Raw genomic sequence first — 14077 nt, forward strand, 5'->3', positions numbered from 1 at the left:
GATGCAGATCACATCCACTTCCTCTCTCACAGACAAGGGCATCAGACTGCGGGTAACGGTGGACCTGACTGACAAGTGCCCTGTCTGGATGGGGGGCTTCCAAAAGCCTCGTAATAAAGTTTATTTTGGTTTCTAGTTTTCATATTTTCTGATATTATAGATTAAGCGTTGCTTTTCTGCCTGTTTCCTTTATCTATTCATGATTATAAAGTATTTCAGACTTTTATACTCGTTTTAGGTAATCCTAGTAAGTCAGGTTCTCTCACTATATTAGCAGATATTTCTGTTTGTTTTAAGAAACATGCTTGAAACTACAAAAATTATCTGCCAATATAGTGAGAATTTTACTCAAAAGATGACTTAAAGCAAGTAAATGCCTACAAATAAGTGAAATAATCTTAAAATAAAATCACAACAATCTCAAAATGAGAAATATTAGATTATTAGATTTAAGATCATTTCACTTGTCAAGATACTATTTTTTAGAGTAAAATACAACTGATTTTATTGATTGTTAGAGGTTTGACCCTTAAATCCATACCAACCAGCCTCTCGTCCAAAACAAATATCAAATAATAAACACATATTTTAACTTCTTGATTTAGTTGAAAGGGTCCAGGGGACACTACTCTGGCAGGGGCGCAAAATATGTGCTATGCCCCCCCCCCACACTCACATACAAACACACACACACACACACACATACACACACACACAAACATACTCACACTCTCTCTCACACTATTCAGATTTTACTGTCCATGAACCAAAATTTGTGGAGACATACAGACACAGTGTGTGTGTGTGTCGCAGGGATTATAAAGTCTTAAAATAGATCATTTTAAATTACACTTTTAATTTTTAATTAAAATAAATGAATCCTTTTCAGGTGATAAAATGTGTGAAATTGTTTTATGTTTACTGATTTGTTAAAGTTAAGGTTTTACTGCGGTATTTTAACTGAAATGTTCAATTTCGGGACGTCCAGGCACATTTTACTGGATCTGTATCGGTTAAAATGAGCTCAGTCCAGTTCAGTTCATTTTTTCTGCACTGTTTACGTCACTATCATAGAGGAGCCATAAACAGACATTACTCCACAACCTGCAGCCTGAGCAGCGTTTTCAGAAGATCACAGGGATTTTTAAATGTCTGCAGTGCTGAACTGTTTTAAAGAGGAAGCGTAAACTGTGGAGAATCTGCAGCTCCAGTGTTTTCACTGTTTTTAAACTAGCTGCCTTTCTCTGAACAGAGGAGTGTAAAGTCTGAAAGAAATTTCCCGTGGCGCGGCGGTAGCTGCAGCGGCCACTTCGGGAACAGCAAAACGGTGCTTTTTTACAATTTTTTTTGTTTACTATCTGTCGTGTAACCCAACCAAAACTATATATCATGACTGCCTCAACCAGCACTAGCGTCTACCATTGCCAGAGTCTGCTACAACTGAGAAATCAGCCACAATCTCAATCTCTGCTTCCAAATGAACTGCGGAAAGAGCTGCGCGAGCTGGGCCTGCTAAGATCCACGGCGCTGCATGAGCCTGCTAGCCAAAAGCGATGCGCAAGAAGGCAGAAGCGAGACAAGCAAGGCGGAGTTCACACTAAGCTAATGGCTAACCCCAGACGACCAGCCGTTCCATCGCTTCTTTTCTCAAACATTTGTTCCCTGGGGAAAAAACTGGACTACCTCCAGTTTCAGCGGGCTACCCAGCGTGAGTTCAGAGACTGCTATGTTTTCGTTTTTACCGAGACATGGATCATTAGCTCCACTCCGGACTTAGCAATTCAGCTCGACGGCCTGTTGTGCTTCCGTGCGGACAGAGATGCTGAGCTGTGCGGTAAGACTCGAGGTGGGGTACTGTGTGTTTACATCAACACTGGATGGTGTAAAAGCACAACGCTTGTCTCTAGTCACTGCTCACCGCTGGTGGAGTTTGCGATTGTCAGAGCCAGGCCATTTTATTTGCCAAGAGAGCTAAATATGCTGTTCATAGTAGCGGTGTACATAGCTCCCAGTGCTAATGCTAATGCCACACTGAATGAGCTGTACAGCACTATCAGCGATCTGCAAAACATGCACCCAGACAGACTGTTTATTGTTGCTGGAGATTTCAACCATGCTAATCTGAAGTCAGTGCTCCCAAAATTTCACCAGTATGTGGACTTTGCAACCCGGGGGGCTAACGTGCTGGATCTTGTTTACACAAATATCCCCGGTGCGTACAGGGCCGAGCCCCGCCTCCACTACGGCTACTCAGACCACATCTCTGTGATGCTCACTCCAGCATACAGACCGCTCATCAGACGTGCCAAACCAGACCAGAAGCAAGTGAGAACCTGGCCACCAGGAGCTATCTCTACTCTTCAGGACTGTTTTGAGCACACTGACTGGGAGATGTTCAGAAAGGCAGCAACCTCCGGTGACACAACTCACCCCAACCAGAAACCGTGGATGACTGCAGAGGTGCGCATGCTGCTGAGAACCCGTGACAAGGCTTTCAAGTCAAGGGACAAAGCAAGCCTCAGGATAGCAAGAGCCAAGCTTTCCTGGGCCATCAAAGAGGCTAAGCGTGCCTACTCAAAGAAAATCCACAATCACTTTCAAAGTGATGTTCTCACGGACATATTCAACATCTGTCTGAGCACTGCAGTTGTTCCAACGTGCTTCAAGTCCACCATCATCATCTCTGTGCTGAAGAAGTCTCCAGTGTCCTGCCTCAATGACTGCCGTCCCGTTGCACTCACTCCAATCATCATGAAGTGCTTTGAGAAGCTTGTCATGAGGCACATTAAAGACAAGCTTCCTCCTTCACTGGACCCACTGAAATTTGCATATCACCCCAACCGCTCAACAGACGACGCCATCTCCACCACACTCCACCTGGCTCTCACCCACCTGGACAATAGAGACGCCTATGTCAGAATGCTGTTCATAGACTTCACTTCAGCATTCAACACCATCATCCCCAAGCAGCTGATTGGAAAACTAAGCCTGCTGGGCCTGAACACCTCCCTCTGTAACTGGGTCCTGGATTTCCTGACTGAGAGACCTCAGTTAGTCAGGATAGGTAATAACATCTCCGGCACCACCACACTGAGCACCCTCAGGGCTGTGTGCTCAGTCCGCTGCTGTTTACTTTGCTGACTCATGACTGTACTGCAAAGCACAGCTCAAACCACATCATCAAGTTTGCTGATGACACGACTGTGGTGGGTCTGATCAGCAAGCGTACAGAGAGGAGGTGCAGCGGCTAACAGACTGGTGCTGAATGTAAACAAAACTAAGGAGATGGTTGTTGACTTCCGGAGAGTGCGAGGTGACCACCCCCCACTGAACATCACTGGCTCTGCTGTGGAAATTGTCAGGAGCACCAAGTTCCTTGGTGTCCACATCACAGAGAACCTCACCTGGTCCCTCAACACCAACTCCATAGCCAAGAGAGCCCAGCAGCACCTCTACTTCCTGCGGAGACTGAAGAAGGCTCATCTCCCCCCTCCCATCCTCACCATGTTCTACAGGGGGACTGTGGAGAGCATCCTGAGCAGCTGCATCATCGTCTGGTTTGGGAATTGCACCGCCTCTGACTGCAAGACCCTACAGCATATAGTGAGGACAGCTGAGAGGATCATCGGGGTCTCTCTCCCCTCCATCATGGACATCTACACCACATGTTGTAGCCTGAACGCCACCAGCATTGTGGACGACACCATCCATCCCTCACGCAGACTTTTTTCACTGCTGCCATCTGGCAGAAGGTACCGGAGCATCCGTGCCATCACTGCCAGACTCTGCAACAGCTTTGTTCCTCAAGCAATCAGGTTTTTAAATTCACAAGGACTGAACTAATCCCCCCCCCCCACACACACACACCTCTTTTGATGCACTACTTGCACTATCTGGAACATTACTGCTAATACTGTGTTTACACTGTTTTACTACCTCAGTAACTGCTGTGCTCACGTACGTTATCTGACTGCGTAACTCACAGATCACAGCATGTTAAATACCTCTGCACCTTATTCCACTACCTCATGCTCAGAAATGAGTGCTGTGTTGGCGCTACACTGTCCTGTCTGTTTATTGTGTCTAATGTCTGTTTAATTTATTGTATTTATTTTATTGTTGTACCATCTTATAAAATTATTATTTCACATAAGAAGTCCAATAAAACCAAAGTTATCATATAAATGTTCATATAAAGTCATATGAGGTTTTGTGGCATGTTTAAATTACTGAAATGCTGTATTGTGTAACTGAAACACACTTTTAGGCATCATTCTCAACTAGAGGAAGTGTTAATCACTTCAGTCTTGATGAGGCTTTTTTAGAATGTGTTGTTCAGAGAAGCTTAAGATGACCCGTGTTTAGACTATCGCTGTTACTGACTCAGAGGGGGAACGTGTCATCAACTGAGTCACTTAACTATACGATCTTCTCAATAAAGAAAGGAAGGAAAAAGGAAGAAGGAATGAAACTGTGTATTAGCCAGGCTGAACAATTCAAAACAATGCACAATGACCGCTAAGTGGGATTCACTACCCACACTGTCTTCAGTTTGTTTTGATCTGTTCCAGCACACTGACCCCACCTGAAGACACTGCCCACTCGAGCCACAACAAAAATGGTTCTCTACACTGTAGATGCCTTTTACGTGTCATATGGCCTGTGATGCTTTCATGGACATTTGCTTGATTTCTTGATTTAATTGTTCCAGTTTTAAAAACATCAAAACACCACTGTCCTTTTCAACTCTCCTCCTTCAAAATGTTTACTTAAATCCATAGTATTTTAAATAAAATACCCAATTATAGTGTGAAAATTGTAAACCTGCAACCACATCTGTCCCTGCAAGTCACTGCGGCCTGCGGGAAATGTGCGCACCGTGTGTTTCCAATGTAACGTCTTGAGAGTGTGCCATCTTGGCTGGAAAAAGGTGGAAATGTTCAAACGAAGGAATTCCAGAGCAGCGGCTCAAACAAAGATAGGTTGATATAAAAGAAACAAAGGAACACAAAAGAAACGCTCTAAACGAGAGGATTGAACCTGCGAGTAACTTTCTCCTTAGTTCATTTATTTATTTTATCATTGGAGTTTCCTTTCTTCTAGCTCTCTTTTTCTCTTTTCTCTCCTTTGTGTTTTCTTTTCTTGGGGCTTTTTTCCTTTGTCCTTTGTGTAGAGCAGACAAGTGTCTTTTCTTTTCACATTTAGCTCTGTTTTATTTTCCTTTACTTCTTCTTTTTGACAGTGAAGTGTTTCACAGTGTGGGTGTTTTGTCAACTTGACTCTGAAGTTGACAAAAGCAGCCTTTAAGACAACTGGTGGTTAAGAGTTTGTTACCCCAGTTCAGGTTTTGGCACCATAGATATTCCAGAGCATAAACAAAGGCCACATGTGCCCTCAACTTTGATGAACATTGAGATCAAGTGATTTTGCAGCTGAAGTATTTCATTAATAAAAGTATCCCTATTTAATTCACTTATGAAACACTGAGCCTGCTCTAGAACACTGAATTATTAAATAAAAATCTTAAGGCCTAAATAGTCTATTGATGATTCTTATTAAGTTATTTTCATTTTAAATATAGCACAATTGTGTGATCTCAAACATCTTTAAAAACGTCTATTTAGCTTGTAGAAAAATGTGGTAAATGTAGTAAAAAGTGCAGTTCAAGCTTCATTGGTGACTGATTGCTGGTGAAAATGTATGAATGCGCCCTGTGATGTGTTTTTTAAGCTGGGATTCAAATTTTCGAGAAACAAACAAAGGCATCTCACAGATCTCGGTGTGTATGCAGCAATATTCGTGAAATAGCCATCAGATGTACATGTGTGAGAAGACACGCCGTTATGGGGCCTCACCAACTTGTTTCACCAACTGTGCTTCCATTTTGTGGAATGTTTCGGTGGAACAAACTTTATTAATATGTGTATCTCTTCATGGTTGAACATTCAGTTTCAGTTTGTTAACAGCTCAGTTACTTCACAGCACCTTTTAAATTCTGCATCTCACAAGTGCATGGTTAGTAGGCCGTGCGCTGTTTGTGTGATGAGCCACTGCTTTAGTAATTTCGGGGACACTGTGCTCACATACTGCAGTTGCGCTCATATGTAAATCTGGCCCTCAGTCTAATACACAGAGCTCCAGCGGCAGATTTAGATTCTTACTTTAGAGTTATTGAGATGCACTGTGACTCTGCGCTGTGCATGCAGCTCCCGAACCTCCAGAAACAGTACATTTGGTCAGAGTAAGCTTACTGTGCAAGGCAGCCTCGCTTGTTTTGTTCTAGTTTGGTTGCATTCCAGCATCTGTAAAGTCAGTTCAGTGTCAGGCCTGTCTGGACTTCTTTCAGGATACAGTAACACAGTCTTCTCTCCACAGTCACCCATCCTCAGTGCTGACAGTCTTCTCTCTGCTGTCACCTGTCAATTCCTGTACAGTCTCTGATATCGTTTCTAAATCTTCTTCCTTTTCTTGTCAGCTTGACTCTATACCCTCCAGCTATTGTAGGAAGTTCCTGCGGTTACAGTAAGAGAGAGAGAGAGTGTGTGTGTGTGTGTGAGAGGGTTAGAGAGGACAGTGTTCTGATATATTGTCATTCTTTCCTCAGGCTGAGTGACTGTAATCTCTCAGAGAAAAGCTATGCAGCTCTGTCTTCAGCTCTCAGCTCAGAGAACTCTAGTCTGAGATATCTGGACCTGGGTAAAAATAAACTAGAGGACTCAGGAATGAAGCTGCTCTCTGCTGGACTGGAGGATCCACACTGTAAACTGGAGAAACTGATGTGAGATCATAATTTTATTATTAATGATGCAGATCACATCCCACAAAAAAAAACAAGGGCATCAGACCACAGGTAATGGTGGACCTGACTGACCAGTGCCCTGTCTGGATGGGGGGCTAAATGCTTCTTTTCTGCCTGTTTCGTTTATCTATTCATGATTATCAACTCTATTTCAGACATTTTTACTCGTTTTAGGTCATCTTAGTAAGTCAGGTTCTCTCACTATATTGGCAGATATCTCTGTTTGTTTTAAGAAACATGCTTGAAACCAGCTAAATTATCTGCCAATATAGTGATACTTTTACTCAAAAAGATGACTTAAAGCAAGTAAAATGCCTACAAATAAGAGATTTAATCTTAAAATAAGATCACAACAATCTCAAAATAAGAAATATTAGATTATTAGATTTAAGATCATTTCACTTGGCAAGGTACTATTTTTAGACTGAAAGTACAGCTTACTTTATTGATTGTGATCAAAATCCATAATTCTTAAATCTATACCAACCAGCCTCGTATGAAGCAAATACCAAATAATAAACACTTTTTATTTTCTTCATTTAGTTGGGAGGGGGCCAGGGGACACACGCTCACACACACACACACACACACTCACACACACACACACACACACACACACACACTCACACACACACACACACAACACACACATACACACACTCACACACACACACACACACACACACACACAACACACACGTACACACATACACACACTCACACACACACACACACACACACATAAACACACATAAACACATACACACACTCACACACACACACACACACACACACTCACTCACACACACACACACACACAACACACATACACACACTCACACACACACACACACACACACACACTCACACACACTCTCTCTCACACTATTCAGATTTTACTAACCATGAACCAAAATGTGTGGGTGTGTGAGACAGAGATTTAGTGTGAGTGTGTGAGAGTGTGTGTGTGTGTGTGTGTGTGAGAGTGTGTGTGTGAGTGTGTGTGTGTGTGTGTGTGTGTGTGAGTGTGAGTGCGTGTGTGTGAGTGTGTGAGTGTGTGAGTGTGAGTGTGTGTGTGTGTGTGAGTGTGTGAGTGTGAGTGTGTGAGTGTATGTGTGTGTGTGTGTGTGTGTGTGTGTGTGTGTGTGTGTGTGAGTGTGAGTGTGTGTGTGTGTGTGTGAGGGTGTTTGTATGTGAGTGTGTGAGTGTGAGTGTGTGTGTGTGTGAGTGTGTGTGTGTGTGAGTGTGTGTGTGTGTGAGTGTGTGTGTGTGTGTCTGTGTGTGTGTGTTTCTGCACGTTCTTAAAAGGGATTATAAAGTGTTTATATAGATAAATTTGAATAAAATTGTAATTTTTAATTGAAATAAATGAATCTTTTTCAGGTGATAAACTGTATGAAATTGTTTTATGTTTACTGAATTGTTAAAGTTAAGGTTTTACTGCAGTATTTTAACTGAAATCTTCAATTTAGGGACGTCCAGGCACATTTTACTGGATCTGTATCACTTAAAATGAGCTCAGTTCAGTATCATAGAGGAGCCCCAAACAGACATTACTCCACAACCTGCAGCCTGAGCAGTGTTTTCAGAAGATCACAGGGAGGTTTAAATGTCTGCAGTGCTGAACTGTTTTAAAGAGGAAGCGTAAACTGTGGAGAATCTGCAGCTCCAGTGTTTTCACTGTCTTTAAACTAGCTGCCTTTCTCTGAACAGAGGAGTGTAAAGTCTGAGAAGCAAAGTCTTTTCTTCTGCTGAAGAGACCAGGAACTTAACCTACTCCTGAGTTTGGACCTGTAATAAACTGAACTATGGCTGAAACGTTGTGCTTTACTGGCCACATGAACCATTTCTGATTTAAAGCTGACACTAGCAGAAACGTTAGCTCTTCAAATGTGACACAAAGGAGCAGCTCCTGCAGACATCAAAGCAGTATGAAATTTTACAATATGTACCATCTTATAAAATTATTATTTCACATAAGAAGTCCAATAAAACCAAAGTTATCATATAAATGTTCATATAAAGTCATATGAGGTTTTGTGGTATGTTTAAGTTACTGAAATGCTGTATTGTGTAACTGAAACACACTTTTAGGCATCATTCTCAACTAGAGGAAGTGTTAATCACTTCAGTCTTGATGAGGCTTTTTTAGAATGTGTTGTTCAGAGAAGCTTAAGATGACCTGTGTTTAGACTATCACTGTTACTGACTCAGAGGGGGAACGTGTCATCAACTGAGTCACTTAACTATACGATCTTCTCAAAGAAAGGAAGGAAAAAGGAAGAAAGAATGAAACTGTGTATTAGCCCGGCTGAACAATTCAAAACAATACACAATGACCGCTAAGTGGGATTCACTGCCCACACTGTCTTCAGTTTGTTTTGATCTGTTCCAGCACACTGACCCCAACTGAAGACACTGCCCACTCGAGCCACAACAGAAATGGTTCTCTACACTGTAGATGCCTTTTACGTGTCATATGGCCTGTGATGTTTTAATGGACATTTGCTTGATTTCTTGATTTAATTGTTTCAAAAATCTAAACACCACTGTCCTTTTCAACTCTCCTCCTTCAAAATGTTTACTTAAATCCATAGTATTTTAAATAAAATACCCAATTATAGTGTGAAAATTGTAAACCTGCAACCACATCTGTCCCTGCAAGTCACTGCGGCCTGCGGGAAATGTGCGCACCGTGTGTTTCCAATGTAACGTCTTGAGAGTGCGCCATCTTGGCTGGAAAAAGGTGGAAATGTTCAAACGAAGGAATTCCAGAGCAGCGGCTCAAACAAAGATAGGTTGATATAAAAGAAACAAAGGAACACAAAAGAAACGCTCTAAACGAGAGGATTGAACCTGCGAGTAACTTTCTCCTTAGTTCATTTATTTATTTTATCATTGGAGTTTCCTTTCTTCTAGCTCTCTTTTTCTCTTTTCTCTCCTTTGTGTTTTCTTTTCTTGGGGCTTTTTTCCTTTGTCCTTTGTGTAGAGCAGACAAGTGTCTTTTCTTTTCACATTTAGCTCTGTTTTATTTTCCTTTACTTCTTCTTTTTGACAGTGAAGTGTTTCACAGTGTGGGTGTTTTGTCAACTTGACTCTGAAGTTGACAAAAGCAGCCTTTAAGACAACTGGTGGTTAAGAGTTTGTTACCCCAGTTCAGGTTTTGGCACCATAGATATTCCAGAGCATAAACAAAGGCCACATGTGCCCTCAACTTTGATGAACATTGAGATCAAGTGATTTTGCAGCTGAAGTATTTCATTAATAAAAGTATCCCTATTTAATTCACTTATGAAACACTGAGCCTGCTCTAGAACACTGAATTATTAAATAAAAATCTTAAGGCCTAAATAGTCTATTGATGATTCTTATTAAGTTATTTTCATTTTAAATATAGCACAATTGTGTGATCTCAAACATCTTTAAAAACGTCTATTTAGCTTGTAGAAAAATGTGGTAAATGTAGTAAAAAGTGCAGTTCAAGCTTCATTGGTGACTGATTGCTGGTGAAAATGTATGAATGCGCCCTGTGATGTGTTTTTTAAGCTGGGATTCAAATTTTCGAGAAACAAACAAAGGCATCTCACAGATCTCGGTGTGTATGCAGCAATATTCGTGAAATAGCCATCAGATGTACATGTGTGAGAAGACACGCCGTTATGGGGCCTCACCAACTTGTTTCACCAACTGTGCTTCCATTTTGTGGAATGTTTCGGTGGAACAAACTTTATTAATATGTGTATCTCTTCATGGTTGAACATTCAGTTTCAGTTTGTTAACAGCTCAGTTACTTCACAGCACCTTTTAAATTCTGCATCTCACAAGTGCATGGTTAGTAGGCCGTGCGCTGTTTGTGTGATGAGCCACTGCTTTAGTAATTTCGGGGACACTGTGCTCACATACTGCAGTTGCGCTCATATGTAAATCTGGCCCTCAGTCTAATACACAGAGCTCCAGCGGCAGATTTAGATTCTTACTTTAGAGTTATTGAGATGCACTGTGACTCTGCGCTGTGCATGCAGCTCCCGAACCTCCAGAAACAGTACATTTGGTCAGAGTAAGCTTACTGTGCAAGGCAGCCTCGCTTGTTTTGTTCTAGTTTGGTTGCATTCCAGCATCTGTAAAGTCAGTTCAGTGTCAGGCCTGTCTGGACTTCTTTCAGGATACAGTAACACAGTCTTCTCTCCACAGTCACCCATCCTCAGTGCTGACAGTCTTCTCTCTGCTGTCACCTGTCAATTCCTGTACAGTCTCTGATATCGTTTCTAAATCTTCTTCCTTTTCTTGTCAGCTTGACTCTATACCCTCCAGCTATTGTAGGAAGTTCCTGCGGTTACAGTAAGAGAGAGAGAGAGTGTGTGTGTGTGTGTGAGAGGGTTAGAGAGGACAGTGTTCTGATATATTGTCATTCTTTCCTCAGGCTGAGTGACTGTAATCTCTCAGAGAAAAGCTATGCAGCTCTGTCTTCAGCTCTCAGCTCAGAGAACTCTAGTCTGAGATATCTGGACCTGGGTAAAAATAAACTAGAGGACTCAGGAATGAAGCTGCTCTCTGCTGGACTGGAGGATCCACACTGTAAACTGGAGAAACTGATGTGAGATCATAATTTTATTATTAATGATGCAGATCACATCCACACACAAGGGCATCAGACCACAGGTAATGGTGGACCTGACTGACCAGTGCCCTGTCTGGATGGGGGGCTAAATGCTTCTTTTCTGCCTGTTTCGTTTATCTATTCATGATTATCAACTCTATTTCAGACATTTTTACTCGTTTTAGGTCATCTTAGTAAGTCAGGTTCTCTCACTATATTGGCAGATATCTCTGTTTGTTTTAAGAAACATGCTTGAAACCAGCTAAATTATCTGCCAATATAGTGATACTTTTACTCAAAAAGATGACTTAAAGCAAGTAAAATGCCTACAAATAAGAGATTTAATCTTAAAATAAGATCACAACAATCTCAAAATAAGAAATATTAGATTATTAGATTTAAGATCATTTCACTTGGCAAGGTACTATTTTTAGACTGAAAGTACAGCTTACTTTATTGATTGTGATCAAAATCCATAATTCTTAAATCTATACCAACCAGCCTCGTATGAAGCAAATACCAAATAATAAACACTTTTTATTTTCTTCATTTAGTTGGGAGGGGGCCAGGGGACACACGCTCACACACACACACACACACACTCACACACACACACACACACACACACACACACTCACACACACACACACACAACACACACATACACACACTCACACACACACACACACACACACACACAACACACACGTACACACATACACACACTCACACACACACACACACACACACATAAACACACATAAACACATACACACACTCACACACACACACACACACACACACTCACTCACACACACACACACACACAACACACATACACACACTCACACACACACACACACTCACACACACTCTCTCTCACACTATTCAGATTTTACTAACCATGAACCAAAATGTGTGGGTGTGTGAGACAGAGATTTAGTGTGAGTGTGTGAGAGTGTGTGTGTGTGTGTGTGTGTGAGAGTGTGTGTGTGAGTGTGTGTGTGTGTGTGTGTGTGTGTGAGTGTGAGTGCGTGTGTGTGAGTGTGTGAGTGTGTGAGTGTGAGTGTGTGTGTGTGTGTGAGTGTGTGAGTGTGAGTGTGTGAGTGTATGTGTGTGTGTGTGTGTGTGTGTGTGTGTGTGTGTGTGTGTGAGTGTGAGTGTGTGTGTGTGTGTGTGAGGGTGTTTGTATGTGAGTGTGTGAGTGTGAGTGTGTGTGTGTGTGAGTGTGTGTGTGTGTGTCTGTGTGTGTGTGTTTCTGCACGTTCTTAAAAGGGATTATAAAGTGTTTATATAGATAAATTTGAATAAAATTGTAATTTTTAATTGAAATAAATGAATCTTTTTCAGGTGATAAACTGTATGAAATTGTTTTATGTTTACTGAATTGTTAAAGTTAAGGTTTTACTGCAGTATTTTAACTGAAATCTTCAATTTAGGGACGTCCAGGCACATTTTACTGGATCTGTATCACTTAAAATGAGCTCAGTTCAGTATCATAGAGGAGCCCCAAACAGACATTACTCCACAACCTGCAGCCTGAGCAGTGTTTTCAGAAGATCACAGGGAGGTTTAAATGTCTGCAGTGCTGAACTGTTTTAAAGAGGAAGCGTAAACTGTGGAGAATCTGCAGCTCCAGTGTTTTCACTGTCTTTAAACTAGCTGCCTTTCTCTGAACAGAGGAGTGTAAAGTCTGAGAAGCAAAGTCTTTTCTTCTGCTGAAGAGACCAGGAACTTAACCTACTCCTGAGTTTGGACCTGTAATAAACTGAACTATGGCTGAAACGTTGTGCTTTACTGGCCACATGAACCATTTCTGATTTAAAGCTGACACTAGCAGAAACGTTAGCTCTTCAAATGTGACACAAAGGAGCAGCTCCTGCAGACATCAAAGCAGTATGAAATTTTACAATATGTACCATCTTATAAAATTATTATTTCACATAAGAAGTCCAATAAAACCAAAGTTATCATATAAATGTTCATATAAAGTCATATGAGGTTTTGTGGTATGTTTAAGTTACTGAAATGCTGTATTGTGTAACTGAAACACACTTTTAGGCATCATTCTCAACTAGAGGAAGTGTTAATCACTTCAGTCTTGATGAGGCTTTTTTAGAATGTGTTGTTCAGAGAAGCTTAAGATGACCTGTGTTTAGACTATCACTGTTACTGACTCAGAGGGGGAACGTGTCATCAACTGAGTCACTTAACTATACGATCTTCTCAAAGAAAGGAAGGAAAAAGGAAGAAAGAATGAAACTGTGTATTAGCCCGGCTGAACAATTCAAAACAATACACAATGACCGCTAAGTGGGATTCACTGCCCACACTGTCTTCAGTTTGTTTTGATCTGTTCCAGCACACTGACCCCAACTGAAGACACTGCCCACTCGAGCCACAACAGAAATGGTTCTCTACACTGTAGATGCCTTTTACGTGTCATATGGCCTGTGATGTTTTAATGGACATTTGCTTGATTTCTTGATTTAATTGTTTTAAAAATCTAAACACCACTGTCCTTTTCAACTCTCCTCCTTCAAAATGTTTACTTAAATCCATAGTATTTTAAATAAAATACCCAATTATAGTGTGAAAATTGTAAACCTGCAACCACATCTGTCCCTGCAAGTCACTGTGGCCTGCAGGAAAAGTGTGCACTGTGTTTCCAATGTAACGTC

This window comes from Colossoma macropomum, unplaced genomic scaffold (assembly GCF_904425465.1).
Source record: "Colossoma macropomum unplaced genomic scaffold, Colossoma_macropomum, whole genome shotgun sequence".
Lineage (NCBI taxonomy): Eukaryota > Metazoa > Chordata > Actinopteri > Characiformes > Serrasalmidae > Colossoma > Colossoma macropomum.